The following is a 17,600-nucleotide window of genomic DNA, read 5'->3' on the forward strand; positions in this document are numbered from 1 at the left end:
GAATCTCCCTCAGGTCTAGGAGTGCAGGCTCCGTTTCACAGATGAAGAAATGGAGGTCAAGTTCCCATAGTCTGGGAGTCCTGTAGCTGGACTGCTGGTGAACTTCTTGGTTTGCTTCAAGCAGAAGTGACTGCAATGGACCTGGATGCCCCATGGAGGCCCGCCTGCCCTTCCCTCAGGGCTGCTTCACCCCTGGAAATGTCCCTGGGCCATTATGGTCCCCACCCCTCGGGTTTTGAGGGAGGGACAGGAGATTATTCCATGAGGATAGCCAACCATAGTTTGTTCTTAAAGCCAACTGTTATGTATCTGATGTGTTTTGCAGATAAGGGAGCTGAGAGGAGGGGAGACGTGGGCACTTTGTTCCAGCAACTCAGGGACTTGTGTTTGGTGGGAGAATGTCAGCAGCTCACATCCTGCAAACATTCATTTGACACCCTGTTCCCAGAGCTCAGGGCTCAGGCCAGGACACAAGCCCCAGAGCCCAGACACAGAGGAGTCAAGGGGCAAACGGGCAGCTGCCCTGCCCACTGACCTGCACAAGTCTGCCTCTGACCCCACAGGAACTGCTGGAACTCAAAGATGCCTCTTTCCCAGAGCTCGGGGTCCTCTGGGGACAGCCAGATCTGGGTGTCTCATCTACAGAAGGGACACAGGGAGGAAGAGTGGGAGGCAGGGGTTTTTCTGTAGGGAAAATCGGAGCACAGTCACCCCTCCCACCTGCTCACTTTAAACCTCAGGCAGAAATCCAGGAAGCAGGGGCACGGGAAAGCCATGTGGGCCTCCCTGGGGAACACCTGCCTGGGTGAGGGCGGCCAGGCCCTGCTTCCTCAGTGCCTCCACACAGGACAGCTGGGGGCCCTGAGCTGGTGGTGGGCGTCCCAGGACTCACTTCCCGGCCAGGTACCCCTGCATCAGGCCTGGAAGCCGATGATGACGTCAGTGATCTTCAGGTCCCGCTCCTCCTCCAGGTGGGCTAGCACAGTATCCCAAAGAAAACCTTGCTCTGGCCATGTGGTACACATTGCTCTCGATCTCCAGGACCTTGATGTAGAAGAGGAGAGCTGGCCGCTGACCACATGCCGCCCCATCCACCACGGAGTCCTAGAGAAAGACCAAGGCCCTGGATCGGTCTTAACGCTCTGCGCACAGACTTCTCCTGCTTCTCCTGGTGCAGGGAAAGCGGGGTGGAGGGATGCCAGGAAGGGGGCACGTGGGGGCCAGCATGGGACAGGTAAGGAGTCAGACTTGCAGAGAAACACAGAACCTGGGCCCTGAAGGGATTTTACCTGCTGGCATCTCTGTCCCCATGCATTTCTAACAAAGGTGGCAGTGGATATCGGGGCTCTGGTACATTACCCTAGGTAATTAGAGAAAGAGTGTTTCTTTAAACAGGTAAAGTCTAGAGGGGCTTCGACATACTTAGGAACCTAAGGAACGAAGCAGGGAAAGCCAAGAAATTGGGGCCAGGTGCAGGATGGGCACAAGGGCCACAAGTGACTTGGTAGCAGCTCTGTGACAGGGCAAGACTCTCATCAACAACTGTCATTGACGAGGAGGCTGGGCCCAGACTGGGTGTAACCCAGCATCCGAGTGTAACCAATTGTTAGATACTCTGTGCAAGCAACACAATTTGCTGAGAAGAACCAGCTTTCGTCTAAGCCAGGACCTCCACAGACTGAGGACACCCCCGTTCAATTAGGTCCATGCCCTGGGATCCAGCCACTGGAGACTGTGCGCCAGGTGGTGTGAACATGCGCTCATAGGTGGCCTTGGCCACACCTCAATGGCGAAGTCAGCCTGCAGGGACACCTGGGGCCGGGGGCGGTGGTGGGGGATGGGTCAGACACAGGGAGCCTTTAAGCGCTCATTCCCTTTACCCCAACAATGTCACCTGCAGGGCCCACCCCCAGAAAAACAGCCTCAAAGATGAGGGGGAAACTTCATACACAAATATGTTCACTGCAGTGTTATTTAAAGGAAGGAAGTTGCAAGAGCCTAAATTCCAACAATATGGGCAGAGCGAACTTAGGCATTTGCGATGTGTTAGTCATTCAGTTGTGTTCAAGTCTTTGTGAAGCCATGGACTGTAGCTCGCCAGACTCTTCTGTCCATGAAATTTCCAGGCAAGAATCCTGGAGTGGGTTGCCATTCGCTTCTCCAGGAAGTCTTCCCGACCCAGGGATATGAACTCGGGTCTCCCGCATTGCGGGCAGATTCTTTAGGGTCTGGCCACCAGGCAAGTCAAGTGAAGTCGCTCAGTCGTGTCCGACTCTTTGCGACCCCATGGACTGTAGCCTACCAGGCTCCTCCGTCCATGAGATTCTCCAGGCAAGAATACTAGAGTGGGTTGCCATCTCCTTCTCCAGGGCATCTTCCCAACCCAGGGACCGAACCCGGGTCTCTCACATTGGAGGCAGACGCTTTAACCTCTGAGCCACCAGGAAAGTTACCAGGCAGAGACCTTTTTAAAATACAGGGATGAACAGAAGTATGTACATTAGAAATGACAAGATTTTTGAGGTTTGCTTCTAAAAACATAGCTGCACTGTAGGGAGATGCCCAATAATCTTACTGGGGGGATTATTTTACCTCTCTAGGTTTTACCCCAGAGAAGGCAATGGCACCCCATTCCAGTACTCTTGCCTGGAAAATTCCATGGACAGAGGAGCCTGGTGGGCTGCAGTCCATGGGGTCGCTAAGAGTCGGACACGACTGAGCGACTTCACTTTCACTTTTCACTTTCCTGCATTGGAGAAGGAAATGGCAACGCACTTCATTATTCTTGCCTGGAGAATCCCAGGATCGGCGGAGCCTGGTGGGCTGCTGTCTATGGGGTCGCACAGAGTCAGACACGACTGAAGTGGCTTAGCAGGTTTTACCCCATTTTCTGAATCTGAACCGTTAGTTGTAGTGTTTTCATAATGAAATATACAGCTTCTTTAATTATCAGGTTAAAGAGTGGTTGGGCATAACACGTCTGCTGTCTTTCAAAAACAATGTCCCTATCTTTGGAGGGAGGGCTCTGCCCAGACTCAGCGGTCATCACCGGTATGAGGTCCAGGACAGCACCCTTTGAAAAAGAACAACTTAATGTGTCCTTCCAGGCATTTTTGAGAGATGGGAGCAGGATCTTAAAGATGCCCAGCACCAAGGCATGAGAGAAACATGAAATTGTCCACAGAGGATCTGCCCGGAGGAACTCAGGTCCTGGGTGGCGGACACATACATGCCGCACACATCCCTGCCCACCTCTCCCCACGGGGGACAGGACAGCAGGTGGGGACAGACAGCTGCATGGTCTGGGCTCCCAGTGGGGTGGGTACTCTGCACTGGACCCAGGATAAGCTGTGTTACAGAAACACCACATGCTTGCTTCACTTCCTCCTGGAACAGAACACCCTGCGTTCTCCCGACCAATCAGCTCAACATGGATCAGGGAGGAGGATCAAGGCACCCAGTAGGCCCACCCAGGATGGCCCTTCCCAGGCAGGGGCCTCAGCCACTCTCCTGGTCCCTGGGCCCTGCTTCCTCCTGCTCTCCATTGGGGTGACAAGCACCTGCTCTCAGAGGTGCAGTGAGGTCCTGATTAGGACCCAGGTGACAGTGCTGACACAGCGATGGCCCAGCCCAGGCTGCACAGGGGAGAATTTCCCGCAGGAGAGAGGAACAGGGAGTGGGATCCCAGTGAAGACTGGTATCAGGAGAGCAATGTTCCTGGGGGTCGGGGTCTCACTGCACCTCCCTGTTGCCTGCACATATATGATATACATGCAGAAGACTGAGAAAGGAGCCCGAAGGACCAGGAGATGCTCTGGCATCGCGCTGGGGCCCTTCACGCATGACATCACTGCAAGATGCAGCAGGTGGAGGGGATTCGTATTAGTCTGCAGCTGGGGAAGTGGGCGGTGCACTTACTGTCATGTGTGGGGTGCTTGGACCCAGAAGAGTGAGGAGAGTCATGTCTGTTGGTCTGGGAAGAGGGCACGTGTGCATCCAGGAAGCACTCAATCTGGAGCCTCTCTACCTGAGACTTTCCCCCAGGGTTCGGGTCCCTGTTACTCATTCATCCTCCTCATCCTTCAGCCTGAACTATTAGTCCAAGGATACTGTCCCCAGGCCCAAGTTATTCTGTCTCTTGGGAACTTGACATTGACATTCCAGGTGTTTGGACCTAAGCCCCCTGCTGACGGGACCTCCGGGGACAGACTGTGGGATTCTGGAGCGGGACATGTCCTGCTTCCTGTCCTCCCTGAGCTGTGCACTTTTCGGACTTCTTTCTATGCTCTGACCTGGACTTCTTCCCTCTCAGTGTACGCTCTTCTGTGCTCACTTAGCCAGATGCAGTTTCTGTTGCTCAGAACTACAAGGATCTCACCTGACTCGGGTCACCGTGGAATTGCCTCAGCTGCACATTGAGCTCAATGAAGTCCAGCTCTAAGGGTTCGGGGGGACATGGCGTGGACACAGGATGGTTCTGTACCCAGTGCCTGAAACCCTGCCCAGAGAAGTCTGTGCAGGATGGGAATTCTCCAGGAACTGATGAAGAACCGATGAAGGAATGAACTCACATTTCTGAAGGTCAGGCAGGCGATGGCCATGACTGCTGACATCTTCAAGAAGGAATGAGAGGACCGGTTGAAGCCTCAGGATAACATGGGCTGAGAGGGAGTCCGAGGCTGTGAGGACATTCTTCCGAGGGAGGTTTGGACAAAAGTGTGGAGAAAGCTCTGCAGCACGTGGGGAGGGACTTAGGAGATGTCCTGGGATCATTTCCAGGTCCCAGGTCTCTGGCTTCCTGCCCTGGGCTCCAGGCGTGGGAAACTGTTAGGTGCTCACATGCTCCACACGTGGAAACTCAGAGAGTCGGTGCCCATGTGGAGCAGGCCCATGGGGGTGACAGCCACACCCAGATGCTCCCCTCTCCTCCCTGGAGAGGAGGAGCCTGAGGCATCCCATGAAGACTCCTCAGAAGGTCCAGGCAGGTGCAATCCCAGATGGGTGGCCAGGTCAGAACATGGCCTTGGATGGACTTTCCCTCCTCCCTGCCCACTTCCCCAAGCCACTCAGTCCAGCTCCTGGGTATGGAGTGAGCCTGGCATCCAGCTCTGCCCTAGGAAGGTCCACAGGCTCCAGCAGGCTAGGTTGCAGCAAGGCTTTGAGCGTCTGTGCTCAGAGTCATAGGCAGCTGTGGAGGAGGGGAAGCAGGTAGAGCTAAGATCAATATTCTTAAGAGTCATTCTAGCCCCATGTGGCGAATAGACAGGTGAGGCAGAGCAGTGTCCCAAGGTAAACACAGGAAGACCATTCTGGAGGTTCCTACAGAAGTCCTGGTGAAACGTGAAGGCAGCCTGGGTGAGGCGTGTGCTCTCTCTCTGCCCCTCTGTTTATGGCTGACGCCCCTCCTCACACCTGCACACAAGCCCTCTGCTCTCAATCACCCTCGGGTGCCCCATGTCCATCCTTGTCCCTGGGGCTGGAGTAGGAATATCCTCGTGCTCAGCCCAAGTTAGACGACATGGGCTCCCCCTGGTGTCCCATGGGGTCTGCGGGGCTCCAGGGTCTGAGGGAAACAACTTTATGGGAGCCCAGCGGGCAGGCAGGAGGAGCCATGGAGGACATGCTTCCTGAGACCCTGGGAGATGGGCTCATGGGGAAGGAGGTCAGGTACCCGGAGCCCAGCTGAGCTCATCAATCAATGCAAGGAAGCCTCAGTCAATCAGTTCATATTTATTGAACTAAAGTCTGTAGAACACAATGTGGACAGAAGCAGATGGTCCTAGGGTATTTTGTTCTGCTCATTCCCAACTGAGGAGGAAACTGAGGGTCAGAGAGGCCTTGTCTGTTGACCCCAGGCTGGTTGATCTCCTTGACACACCGCATAGTTCCTTGACCTGTTGATGCCTTCTGCTTCATCTTTCTTTCTCTTTTTCCCAAATCAATCTCTGTTCCTACACAACACTGGGAATTCCACGGGAACTTCGCTGGTCTCGGTGCAGCCTGAACTCAAAGGGCGCCTGGATACGTGTCAGATGCTCCGTCCCCTGAGTCGTCGTCACCGCTGCCGCCACCACCACCACCACCACCACTGTCGTCAAGAAGCCGCTGCCTGAAGTTCCACACAGACCATCCTTCAGGGAAGATACACAGCTGGCTAGCCAGCACATGCAAAGAGGCTGAACACTGCTAATTATTCATTCAGTTCAGTTCAGGCGCTCAGTCGTGTCCGACTCCACGACCCCATGGACCACAGCACACCAGGCCTCCCTGTCCATCACCAACTCCCGAGTCCACTCAAACTCATCTCCATTGAGTCAGTGATGCCATCCAACCATCTCATCCTCTGTGTATGCTAATCAAAACTACAATAAGAGATCACCCCCTACCAATCACAAGGGCCATCAAGTAAAAATCGACAGACAATCAATATTGGAGACGATGTGGAGAAAAGGCAAGCCTTCTACACTGTTGCCTGGAATGTAAATTGGTGTGGCTGTTATGGAAAACAGTAAAGAAGTTCCTTAAAAACTAAAAATCGAGCTATCAGGTGATCCAGCGATCCCACTTCAGGGCATATATTTGGAAAAGAAAAAGTTCCAATTTGAAAAGATACATGCACCCCATGTTCATAGCAGCACTATTTACAACAGGCAAGACATGGAAGCAACCTAAATGTCCATCAACAGATGAAGGGATAAAGACAATGTGGTACATACAAACAATGGAATATGACTCAGCCATAAAAAGAATGAAACAATGCCTTTTGTAGTAACATGTATGGATCTAGAGGTGATCATACTAAGTGAAGTAAGTCTGGCAGAAAAGACAGATACATAATATCACTTATACGAAGAATCTAAGAAATAGTCTATGTGGTTCTCTGGTGCTCTGGTGGTTCGCATTTAGTGGTTTTGCTGCTATGGCCACGTTTATCCCACGTCGGGGATCTTGGATCCCACAAACTGCTTGGCATGGCCAAAAGAAAAGAGTCCAAATGAACTTATGAACAAACCAAAACAGACTCATAGTCATAGAAAACATAACTTGTTGTTACTAAAGAGAGACAGGGGTAAACTAGGAGTGTGGGATTAACAGATGCACACTACCATACATAAAATAGATTAAAAAAACAAGGACTTTATGTATAACACAGGGAAAAATAGTCAGTATCTTATCATAATCTGTAATGAAAAAAATTTAAAAGAATATAGATATATACATAGATTATGTATAATTGAATCACTTCAATGTTCACCTGAACTAACAGAATATTGTGAATCAACTCTACTTCAATTAAAGAAGCAGACAAAAGAAGTCACAGCCTAATTAAGATAAAATGCTGGGATCAAAGATGAGTTGTTGGAGAAGTCGGGCTAGAGGCCACCACCAGGGGGAGACTCTACTTGCTGGGGCATCAGACCCCGGGAAGGGCGATAGAGCAGCCCCTGCTACTTCCCCTGGATCCCAAGATCCTGCCTCTCTGACTATCCCCCATTTTCAGCCCTTTTATATTTCTGTGTCTCATTGCTAGTTCCCCTGCCTCTCCCTGTATTCTGCACCCAGTGTTGTCTTTAGTTCAAAGTAAGTGGTTTCTGATGGGAAGGGAGTTAGGGGGAGAATGGATACATGTATGTGTATGGCTGAGTCCCTTCACTGTTCACCTGAAACTATCACAGCACTGTTAATCGACTATTCCTCAATACAAATAGAAAGTTCATAGGGTGAAAAAAATACGAGGTTTCTCCCTCGGCCCCCACCCATTCTCTAGTCCCCCTTCCTCCCTTAATCCAGGCTCCTCCTCTCTCCCCCATCATTCACCCCTCCCCTCCTGTGCTCAGCCGCAGAAACGCCAGTTTCCTAACCCTCAGCTCCCCTTGACCCTCAATGTGTCCCTGGACCCTCACTGCTCTGGGGGTGGTGGAGTTGGGTCCCCCTGCAGACTCTCATAGATCTGGGTGAGCTCCTCCAGCTTCCTCTCCAGCTCCCTGGCCTGCTGCCGCAGGTTTTCAGCTGATGCTGCCTTTGCACCATCGTGCAGGTGTATTGACTCCTTCACCAGGAAGCCCACATCCATCAGGAGGAAGAGCCCTGCAGTGGCTGCCCCCGCGATTCGGGCTCCTTTGGTAACTGCCACAGCCGTGCCTTTGAAACCTGCCTCTACCTGCTGGATGGCTGGGGCTGCTATTCTCCCAGGGCTCAGGTAGATGTTTGAATTGACTGCAGAGTCAGGGTTGGCTTCACCTGTCTCCATGGCATGTATATTTATTTCAAGGTGTTTCTCGGCTTTTGCCAATTTCTCTGTTGTGTCAGCAATTTGGGGGTTACTCTTGAGTACCTCTAGGAGCACCTTCCATTTCTTGATGCCAATTGACATCAATTGACTGGCTTTGTTTTCTGCTGATGACCTATTTACATGTTCCACGATGCTGGTGGACACAGCGGTCACAGCAGCCGCTGCTCCCAGCCCTATCCCAGTGGCTGAGAGTGCCACACTGGCCCCCGCTGTCACGGGTGCCAGAACCAGGCCAAGGATGGTCAGGGCACCAGATAAAGTGCCAGTGCTGTGGGTCACCACATTGGAGATGGTCAGTCCCTGTGGACTTTGTCAACATTGTCTGCAAGCTCCTGGAGCTTGCTTTTAAGCTCCACCAGCTGCTGTGTCACCCGAGGAAACTTCTTCAGAAACCTCTTCCTATCCAGCTGCTCTTTTGGGACCGTTTCTTGCTCCTTCCCAGCCAAGTCTCTTTTCAATTCATTCAGATATTCGTGTAGTGCATTCATGTCTTACCTGTAACAGTGAAGGTCAAGGGGTTAGAAAGGCAGTTTGCTTGTCTGTAAAATAGGTTCAAAAATGTCTATTCTGCATAAATACAGAGATAGTACTATAAATCAATTAGAAAAGAAATTTACAAAAGTAAAATTTCCTCTTTCAACATTAAACACAGGTTTTATACCTTGTAGATGCTCCATATACTTCTTCAATCCTCTAACAGATAAAAAAAAAGTCACCTTAGGATACTCATAACTTAAGAGAGATATTTGATGGAATTCCCTGGTGGTCCAGAGGTTAGGACTCTGCACTCCCACTGCCTCGGGCATGACTCAGTCCCTGGTCAGGGGCCAAGGATCCCACGAGCCATGCGGCTCAGCCAAAAAAAAAAAAAAAAACAAAAACGCATTTGGTAGAGATGTCTCGGAGGCAGGGCAACACCAGCACTTCGAAAGAGTTGGTGAGTGGGAACTCCACAGAGAAACAAAGAGAAGTGGGATTAGAGCAGAAAGCCTGCATTCAAGGGCCTCGGTGTGTAGTGAGGGGTCAACCTGATCTTTGCCCTTGGCTACTGGGAAGTGGTCCCTAAGCCCCTAGAATATTCTGGCAGATACGAGTGTCCTTGTCTGCCTGGGCCTTTTGGCCACTGTTCAGTCTGACAAGGAGACATGTGATGGGGCCTCTGGAGGAGCTGGACTCTAGGACATTAATCTGACCTCAGGGAGGGGCTGGAGACCACAAGTCAGGATAATTTTTTTTTAAATGGGTGAGTGTCCCTGGCAGGCAGTGTTCCGTGTGCCCTGCCACACACCAAGTTCCAGAACAGTAACGCATCCTGGGGACAATCGAAGCTTCAGGTGTGAAATCCACCGAGACTCTGCCCTGTGACTGATGGAAACCCACAGGCTTCCTGTAATACACTGGGGTCAGGATGGCTCTCAGTGAGTCCTGTCTGCTCTATAGGGAATTCTCAAACCTGAGGGTGGTTTTGGGGATCCCCTAAATTTGCCATTGGTTCAAATGAAAGCATAGTCCTGAGCACTATGCCCTCATCCTTTGCAGATTGGCTGTCTCTGTGACTTAGAATTTGTAAAAATAGAAAAAACACCCCAAAGTCAGAACTAAAGGCACCTTAACAGTCCTTTAGTCTGCCATCTGCTGTCTTCTAAGGCTTGTGTCCTTGGCCTTCCCAGCAGCAGGTCCCTGAGTCCATCCACAGCCCCAGCTGCCTGGAGATCAGGAGATGTGTTGCTGGTTCCTCTTGGACTCTCCAGCCCACCTCACTGACTCCTGACCCAGCACTCAGCACCACTGACCTCCCAGGTGTCACATGTTAATTTGTGACAGCTTCACGAGCCTGCACCCCAAGGTCATGTGGAACTTTATGGAACCTCTAAAGGTTCAAGAGACTCGAGGAAACACCCATCTGAATGGCTGAGCCGGAAGAGACCAGCACCTGCACAGCTGGTGGAGGAAGTGTTTTCCTCTTGTTGGGGATGCGCGAGGCTCCTCAGAATCCCTCAAATGACACACAATCGCAGCCACTCACTGTGGCCCTGGAGTGCTCACTGAGCCATGCAGCCTTCCACTGTCAGGGTGGCTCCACGTAAATTAGAAGAGGGTCCCAGATGCAGTGAGAATCCAGGTCCCAGGCATGGTATGCAGACATGGTCACCCAGGGCCCTCTAGCCCAGCATGAGGGGATCCCATCAGGGAGGGAAGAAATATCCCCTCTCCCACTCAGGGGACCTCTGCTAGGGTCACAGCCCCTTTAGTCCTGTGTCCTCAGGGCCCACTCTCCTCATTCTAGTCCTGGTCCTGCTGCCCAAGCCTGCCTACTAGTCCTCCAACCTGGACCTTCTGCTCCACCCTGACCTGGGGTCTGACCCTGGTCCAGGCCTCCCTGGGCCTTTGGATGAGATGATTGCACTTGGTTCCCCACCTCTGACCCTGTAGTTCACTCTGAGACCATCACCATAGTCCTTCAGATTGAATTACTATTCCCATTGGACACATGCAAATCTGAAACTCTGACACATAAGCCCAGAACCCAGGAGCTGGGCAGAGCTAGATCCAGGATCCCGTCAGCTCCACCTAGTTCCTCTCCAGCCTCTCTGCTGTATGGGCCAGCAGGATCCTGCAGGGTTGGTACAGTTCCTAAGATGGGGACTAGAAAGGCTTTATCTAGGTAGAAGCCCGAGTAATACAAATGAAGGCGTCAGGATTTTCTGACTTGCCCCAAAGGAAATTCTGCTTGATTCTCATCACCAGAAAGAAAATTCTTCCCAACAAGCTTTTTAAATGTTAATATTGATTGAGTACCTACTCTGTATCAGTCATTACGGGAAGATCGTTGCATGCATGATCTCAGTATCCTCACAATAAAACTGAACAGATGATGAAGCTAAGGCAGAGAATAGCTCAGTGATTTGTCCAAGGTCACATAACCTGCCCCTTCCTTGCAGGTTTCATCTTTTCTCAACCTGAGGTTGTTCACTGCCAGCAAATGACATGGAGGAAACATTCCTCATGAGATATTGAGAAGGAACATCCTCAACCCCCACCATAGGGTCCTGCTTGGAGGAGGTGTGCCTGCTAGCAAAAATCTAGTCTGGTGCTGCGGGATGTGGGTGACCTTCCTGACACACCAATACACCTGTACAGGTTACCTGGACAAACCAGCATTAGCCTCAATTTTCTTCAGGAATTCAGTCAGCAGGAGAAGCAGTTCCTCTCTGCTCAGTATGTCCCAGAGACACTCAGCAACATCTTCAAAAAAGATCTCAATATCTAGATGAAAGGAAAGGGAGTGCGGTTATAGGAATTTGTGAAGAGAAAAAGGGAAAGTGTTAGTCGCTCAGTCCTATTTGACTCTTTGTGACCCCGTGGGCTGTAGCCCGCCAGGCTCCTCTATCCATGGGGTTCTTCAAGCAAGAATACTGGAGTGAGTAGACATTCCGTCCTCCAGGGGATCTTCCCAACCTAGGGATAAAATCCAGATCTCCCACATTGCTGGCAGATTCTTTACTGTCTGAGTCACTGGGAAAGCGCAGAAGATTTTGTGGTGGATTATAAATGGTATTGGGTAGATTTTTTTTTTAACCCTGTGTAACCTGGGGGAGGGCTCACAGATTTTGACAATCCACTCTAGAACAGGTATCTAGATCACCATGGCGACAGAAGTTGAAGAGAACTATTTGAGTTTTTTAATTTGGTGGACCCAAAGTGCGGATACTCCAGTTGGATGTTGCTGTACCAATTCTTAAAGACCACCAGGTTCCAACAAAGTCCAAGCATGTGGTGTAAACCCAGTGGACATATATATCCGCTCTGGCACTCACAGTAGAAAACCACTTCTACCTTATACTCCTAGCTGAGATGTGGCTGGGGTAGTAGAAGCTGCTGGAGAGAATGTATCTTTCAAGAAAGGTGATATTCACTACCAGGATGGTCTCTGGGGGCTACACCGAGTTTGTTCTGGAAGCCCATCACATTGTTTACACACTTCCGCAAAAAACTGGACTTTAAACAAGAAGCTGCCATCAGCATCTCATGTTTTAATGCTTATTGAGCTCTGCTCCCCAGTGTCCGTGTGAAAGCTGGAAAAAGTGTTCTGGGGCAGGTGGAGGAGCTGGAAGAGCAGCATGCCAAATGGTCAGAGCTTATGGCTTAAAGATTTTGGACGCAGTTACTACTTTCCTGGTGGCTCAGACGGTAAAACGTCTGCCTACAATGCAGGAGACCCGGGTTTGATCCCTGGATCGGGAAGATCCCCTGGAGAAGGAAATAGCAACCCACTCCAGTACTCTTACCTGGGAAATCCCATGGATGGAGGAGCCTGGTAGGCTATAGTCCATGGGGTCGAAAAGAGTTGGACACGACTGAGCCACCTCACTTCACTTCACTTCACTTCACTTCACTACTGAGGAAGGACAAAAGATTGTTTTGCAAAAGGGAGCACATGAAGTGTTTAATCACAAAGAAGCTAATAATATTGATAAAACTAAGAAATCTGTTGGTGAAAAAAGAGTTGATGTGATTATTGAAATGTTTGCTAATGTCAGCCTTAGCAAAGATTTAAATTTTTTGTCACATGGAGGACGAGTAATAGTTGTTGGCCACAGAGGTCCTATTGAAATAAACCCACAGGATCCATGACAAGGGAATATAGCATAAAAGGAGTAGCTCTCCCTTCATCCTCCAAGGAGGAATTTCAGCAGTTTGCAGCAGCTCTTCAAGCCGGAATGAATTGGTTAGTTGAGACGAGTAATAGGTCCCCGGTATTCACTACAAAAGGTGGCCCAGGCTCATGAAGATATCATTCACAGCAGTGGGACCACAGGAAAAATGATTCTTCTCTTAAATCATTAATCCTTCCATTGATTTCCTGTGTAATTAAAAGGTTTCCTACCGTAGTTTTATGTACACTGCATTTGCTCTGCTTAGCAATCATTTGATTCAGTGAGTTTCTTCTATTTAAAAAAATATTTATCTTAGGATTCATAGGCATTGGAGTGCAGTTTATTTTATAGCTGGGAATATTCTTTATGCCTTCTACCTCTCATCAAGGAATAGTGGGAAATACGATGTTAGTGGTCACTTGGCATTGGAGGACATTATAGAAATCCCTAACAGATGCTTATCATTAATTCCATACCTTTGACTAAAACATGCTAATTCAAAATAGGACTGCTTGATTCCCAAGCCTAGTTCTCTTTACAAAGGTTCTTTAGTCTCTGATTAGCCCAGAACTATACTGGACTCTGACGATTCTCTGAACTCAATGAGACCTCTTTTCTAAACTAATCTCATCTAGATCTACAGGTCTCTCAGAAGGGCAAGATAAACCATGTCCAGAGAAATCTGTTAGTTTCCCAATATTCCCCAGTGTTTTATGCTTTTTTCTGGGTTAATCATTGACTACCAATTATCCATGTGCTCTCTGAGGACATCAGCCTTATCTCTGGGATAATATGATACCAGGTGCAGAGTTGGGCTTCCCAGGAGGCGCTGGTGGTACAGAATCTGCCTGCCAGTGTAGAAGATGTGGGTTGGACCCCTGGATCAGGAAGATCCCCTGGAGAAGGGCATGGCAACCCACTGCAGTATTCATGCCTGGAGAATCCCATGGACAGAGGGGCCTGGCGGGTACATACAGTACACAGGGCTGCAAAGAGTCGCACATGATGAAGTGACTTAGCACATCAGGTGCATGGTTTCCAAATATATATGCATTGATTGGTTCAACTTGTTCAACTAGCCGCGTGAAGGCTTTTAAGTTACAAATGGTTGTTCAAGCTCCTCCAAGTGCCACAGCCTTCTCCAACTATTACTTGGGGCCCCCTGGATCAAAGATCCTCAATATGAGGGTAAGCAGAACATGCTGCCTCAAATATTGATATGTCAAATAAAAGCATTTATATAAAATTGATTAAAAACAAAAACAAACAAAAAAAACAATTTAGGGTCTGTGTCTCTGGCCAGCTCGAAGCAGTCTGAACAGAATTGCCAGCCCTTTTCCCTAGTGGCCATATTCTCCTAAATGAAAAGGGGAGAAATAAAGGATTACAGTCAGGGAGGAAGGACAGGGGTCCCCAAGTGGCAAAAGGAAATAAATTGCTAGTGGCAGACGTTTTTTTCCCCTTATCTACATGAGATTAAAAGGTTCCTTGTAATCCTGTGTTGCCATGATGACACCTGGTGCCCCCTGAACTTAACTTTTTCTCAAACCTTGAGCTAACTAATGTGTATTTGTCACGGAAATGTTTTTCTTAAGCTGTGTTAATGAAACTATTCATTTGCTTGGAAATATGCCTTTATTCAAGATTCATGTCAATTGTTTTATGGCCAGAGGTGAGTCCCCTTGTGCCATTCTATCTCAAAATGCATATTGTGGGAGAGGAGCCTGGTATAACACTCTCTGTCTGAGGCATTTCTTTTATCCAATTAGCAGCTTGCTATCAGGTATATAATGCCTTGCTAAAAACTAAAAACTAGCAAGGGGGCACTCTTTCTGTCCCCTTCTGAAGTCTATGTCAGAAGCTTTCTCTACCCCCATTTACACTTTAATAAAACTCTACTACAAAAAGCTCTGAGTGATCCAGCCTTGTCTCTGGCTCCAGGTTGACGTCTTCTCCTTTGAGGCCAAGGATACCAGATTCGCTCACAGCTCATGGAAGTAACCTTTCAGAATTGTATCTGTGTGTGACGGGGATCATATATTTTTTTTTTTTTTAATTTAATTTTATTTTATTTTATTTTAAATTTTATTTTTAAACTTTACATAATTGTATTAGTTTTGCCAAATATCAAAATGAATCCGCCACAGGTATACATGTGTTCCCCATCCTGAACCCTCCTCCCTCCTCCCTCCCCATACCATCCCTCTGGGTCGTCCCAGTGCACCAGCCCCAAGCATCCAGTATCGTGCATCGAACCTGGACTGGCAACTCGTTTCATACATGATATTTTACATGTTTCAATGCCATTCTCCCAAATCTTCCCACCCTCTCCCTCTCCCACAGAGTCCATAAGACTGTTTTATACATCAGTGTCTCTTTTGCTGTCTCGTACACAGGGTTATTGTTACCATCTTTCTAAATTCCATATATATGCGTTAGTATACTGTATTGGTGTTTTTCTTTCTGGCTTACTTCACTCTGTATAATAGGCTCCAGTTTCATCCACCTCATTAGAACTGATTCAAATGTATTCTTTTTAATGGCTGAGTAGTACTCCTTTGTGTATATGTACCACAGCTTTCTTTTTTTTTTTTTTTTAATTTTTTTTTAAATTTTATTTTATTTTTAAACTTTACATAACTGTATTAGTTTTGCCAAATATCAAACTGAATCTGCCACAGGAATACATGTGTTCCCCATCCTGAACCCTCCTCCCTCCTCCCTCCCCATTCCATCCCTCTGGGTCGTCCCAGTGCACCAGCCCCTAGCATCCAGCATGGTGCATCGAACCTGGACTGGCAACTCATTTCATACATGATATTTTACATGTTTCAATGCCATTCTCCCAAATCTTCCCGCCCTCTCCCTCTCCCACAGAGTCCATAAGACTATTCTATACATCAGTGTCTCTTTTGCTGTCTCGTACACAGGGTTATTGTTACCATCTTTCTAAATTCCATATATATGCATTAGTATACTGTATTGGTGTTTTTCTTTCTGGCTTACTTCACTCTGTATAATAGGCTCCAGTTTCATCCACCTCATTAGAACTGATTCAAATGTATTCTTTTTAATGGCTGAGTAATACTCCATTGTGTATATGTACCACAGCTTTCTTATCCATTCATCTGCTGATGGACATCTAGGTTGCTTCCATGTCCTGGCTATTATAAACAGTGCTGCGATGAACATTGGGGTACACGTGTCTCTTTCCCTTCTGGTTTCCTCAGTGTGTATGCCCAGCAGTGGGGTTGCTGGATCATAAGGCAATTCTATTTCCAGTTTTTTAAGGAATCTCCACACTGTTCTCCATAGTGGCTGTACTAGTTTGCATTCCCACCAACAGTGTAAGAGGGTTCCCTTTTCTCCACACCCTCTCCAGCATTTATTGCTTGTAGACTTTTGGATCGCAGCCATTCTGACTGGTGTGAAAAGTACTATCAAAAATTATATGCCAATAAAATGGACAACATGGAAGAAATGGACAAATTCTTAGAAAAGTACAACTTTCCAAAACTTGACCAGGAAGAAATAGAAAATCTTAACAGACCCATCACAAGCACGGAAATTGAAACTGTAATCAGAAATCTTCCAGCAAACAAAAGCCCAGGTCCAGACAGCTTCACAGCTGAATTCTACCAAAAATTTAGAGAAGAGCTAACACCTATCCTGCTCAAACTCTTCCAGAAAATTGCAGAGGATGGTAAACTTCCAAACTCATTCTATGAGGCCACCATCACCCTAATACCAAAACCTGACAAAGATCCCACAAAAAAAGAAAACTACAGGCCAATATCACTGATGAACATAGATGCAAAAATCCTTAACAAAATTCTAGCAATCAGAATCCAACAACACATTAAAAAGATCATACACCATGACCAAGTGGGCTTTATCCCAGGGATGCAAGCATTCTTCAATACCCGCAAATCAATCAATGTAATATACCACATTAACAAATTGAAAAATAAAAACCATATGATTATCTCAATAGACGCAGAGAAAGCCTTTGACAAAATTCAACATCCCTTTATGATAAAAACTCTCCAGAAAGCAGGAATAGAAGGAACATACCTCAACATAATAAAAGCTATATATGACAAACCCACAGCAAACATTATCCTCAATGGTGAAAAATTGAAAGCATTTCCTCTAAAGTCAGAAACAAGACAAGGGTGCTCACTTTCACCATTACTATTCAACATAGTTTTAGAAGTTTTGGCCACAGCAATCAGAGCAGAAAAAGAAATAAAAGGAATCCAAATTGGAAAAGAAGAAGTAAAGCTTTCACTATTTGCAGATGACATGATCCTCTACATAGAAAACCCTAAAGACTCCACCAGAAAATTACTAGAACTAATCAATGACCATATATTTTTATTTAAATTAATGAACAAAGTTTATGCCTTAAGAATGATCTGCTTTTTTATCATAATATGATAACTGCAACAAATTCTAGAGCAAAATTTTTAAAAATGCTCTTTAGTATAAATTGTTAAAATTCATCTTCCTGAGTAGTGATCACCTGGGCACTGTTGGTAGAGCCACCGGGGGTTATGGACGGAACTGCTTTTCCCACCCTCACCCTCCAATTCACATGCTGAAGCTTTAACCCCCAGTGGCTGTATTTGAAGATTGGGCCTTTGAAG

The 17,600-nt window shown here is 47.8% G+C and overlaps 3 pseudogenes; 2 read left to right on the plus strand and 1 right to left on the minus strand.

Moving 5' to 3' along the window:
- Positions 1 to 6,006: 6,006 nt before the first annotated feature.
- LOC129643443 (apolipoprotein L2-like) lies at positions 6,007 to 11,558 on the minus strand (annotated as a pseudogene).
- A 422-nt stretch (positions 11,559 to 11,980) lies between these two features.
- Positions 11,981 to 13,141, plus strand: LOC129643484 (zeta-crystallin-like; annotated as a pseudogene).
- Positions 13,142 to 14,055: 914 nt separating this feature from the next.
- Positions 14,056 to 17,600, plus strand: part of LOC129643522 (apolipoprotein L2-like) — a 44,437-nt pseudogene continuing 40,892 nt past the window's right edge.

The sequence above is a fragment of the Bubalus kerabau genome, chromosome 1 (genome assembly GCF_029407905.1).
Source record: "Bubalus kerabau isolate K-KA32 ecotype Philippines breed swamp buffalo chromosome 1, PCC_UOA_SB_1v2, whole genome shotgun sequence".
Lineage (NCBI taxonomy): Eukaryota > Metazoa > Chordata > Mammalia > Artiodactyla > Bovidae > Bubalus > Bubalus kerabau.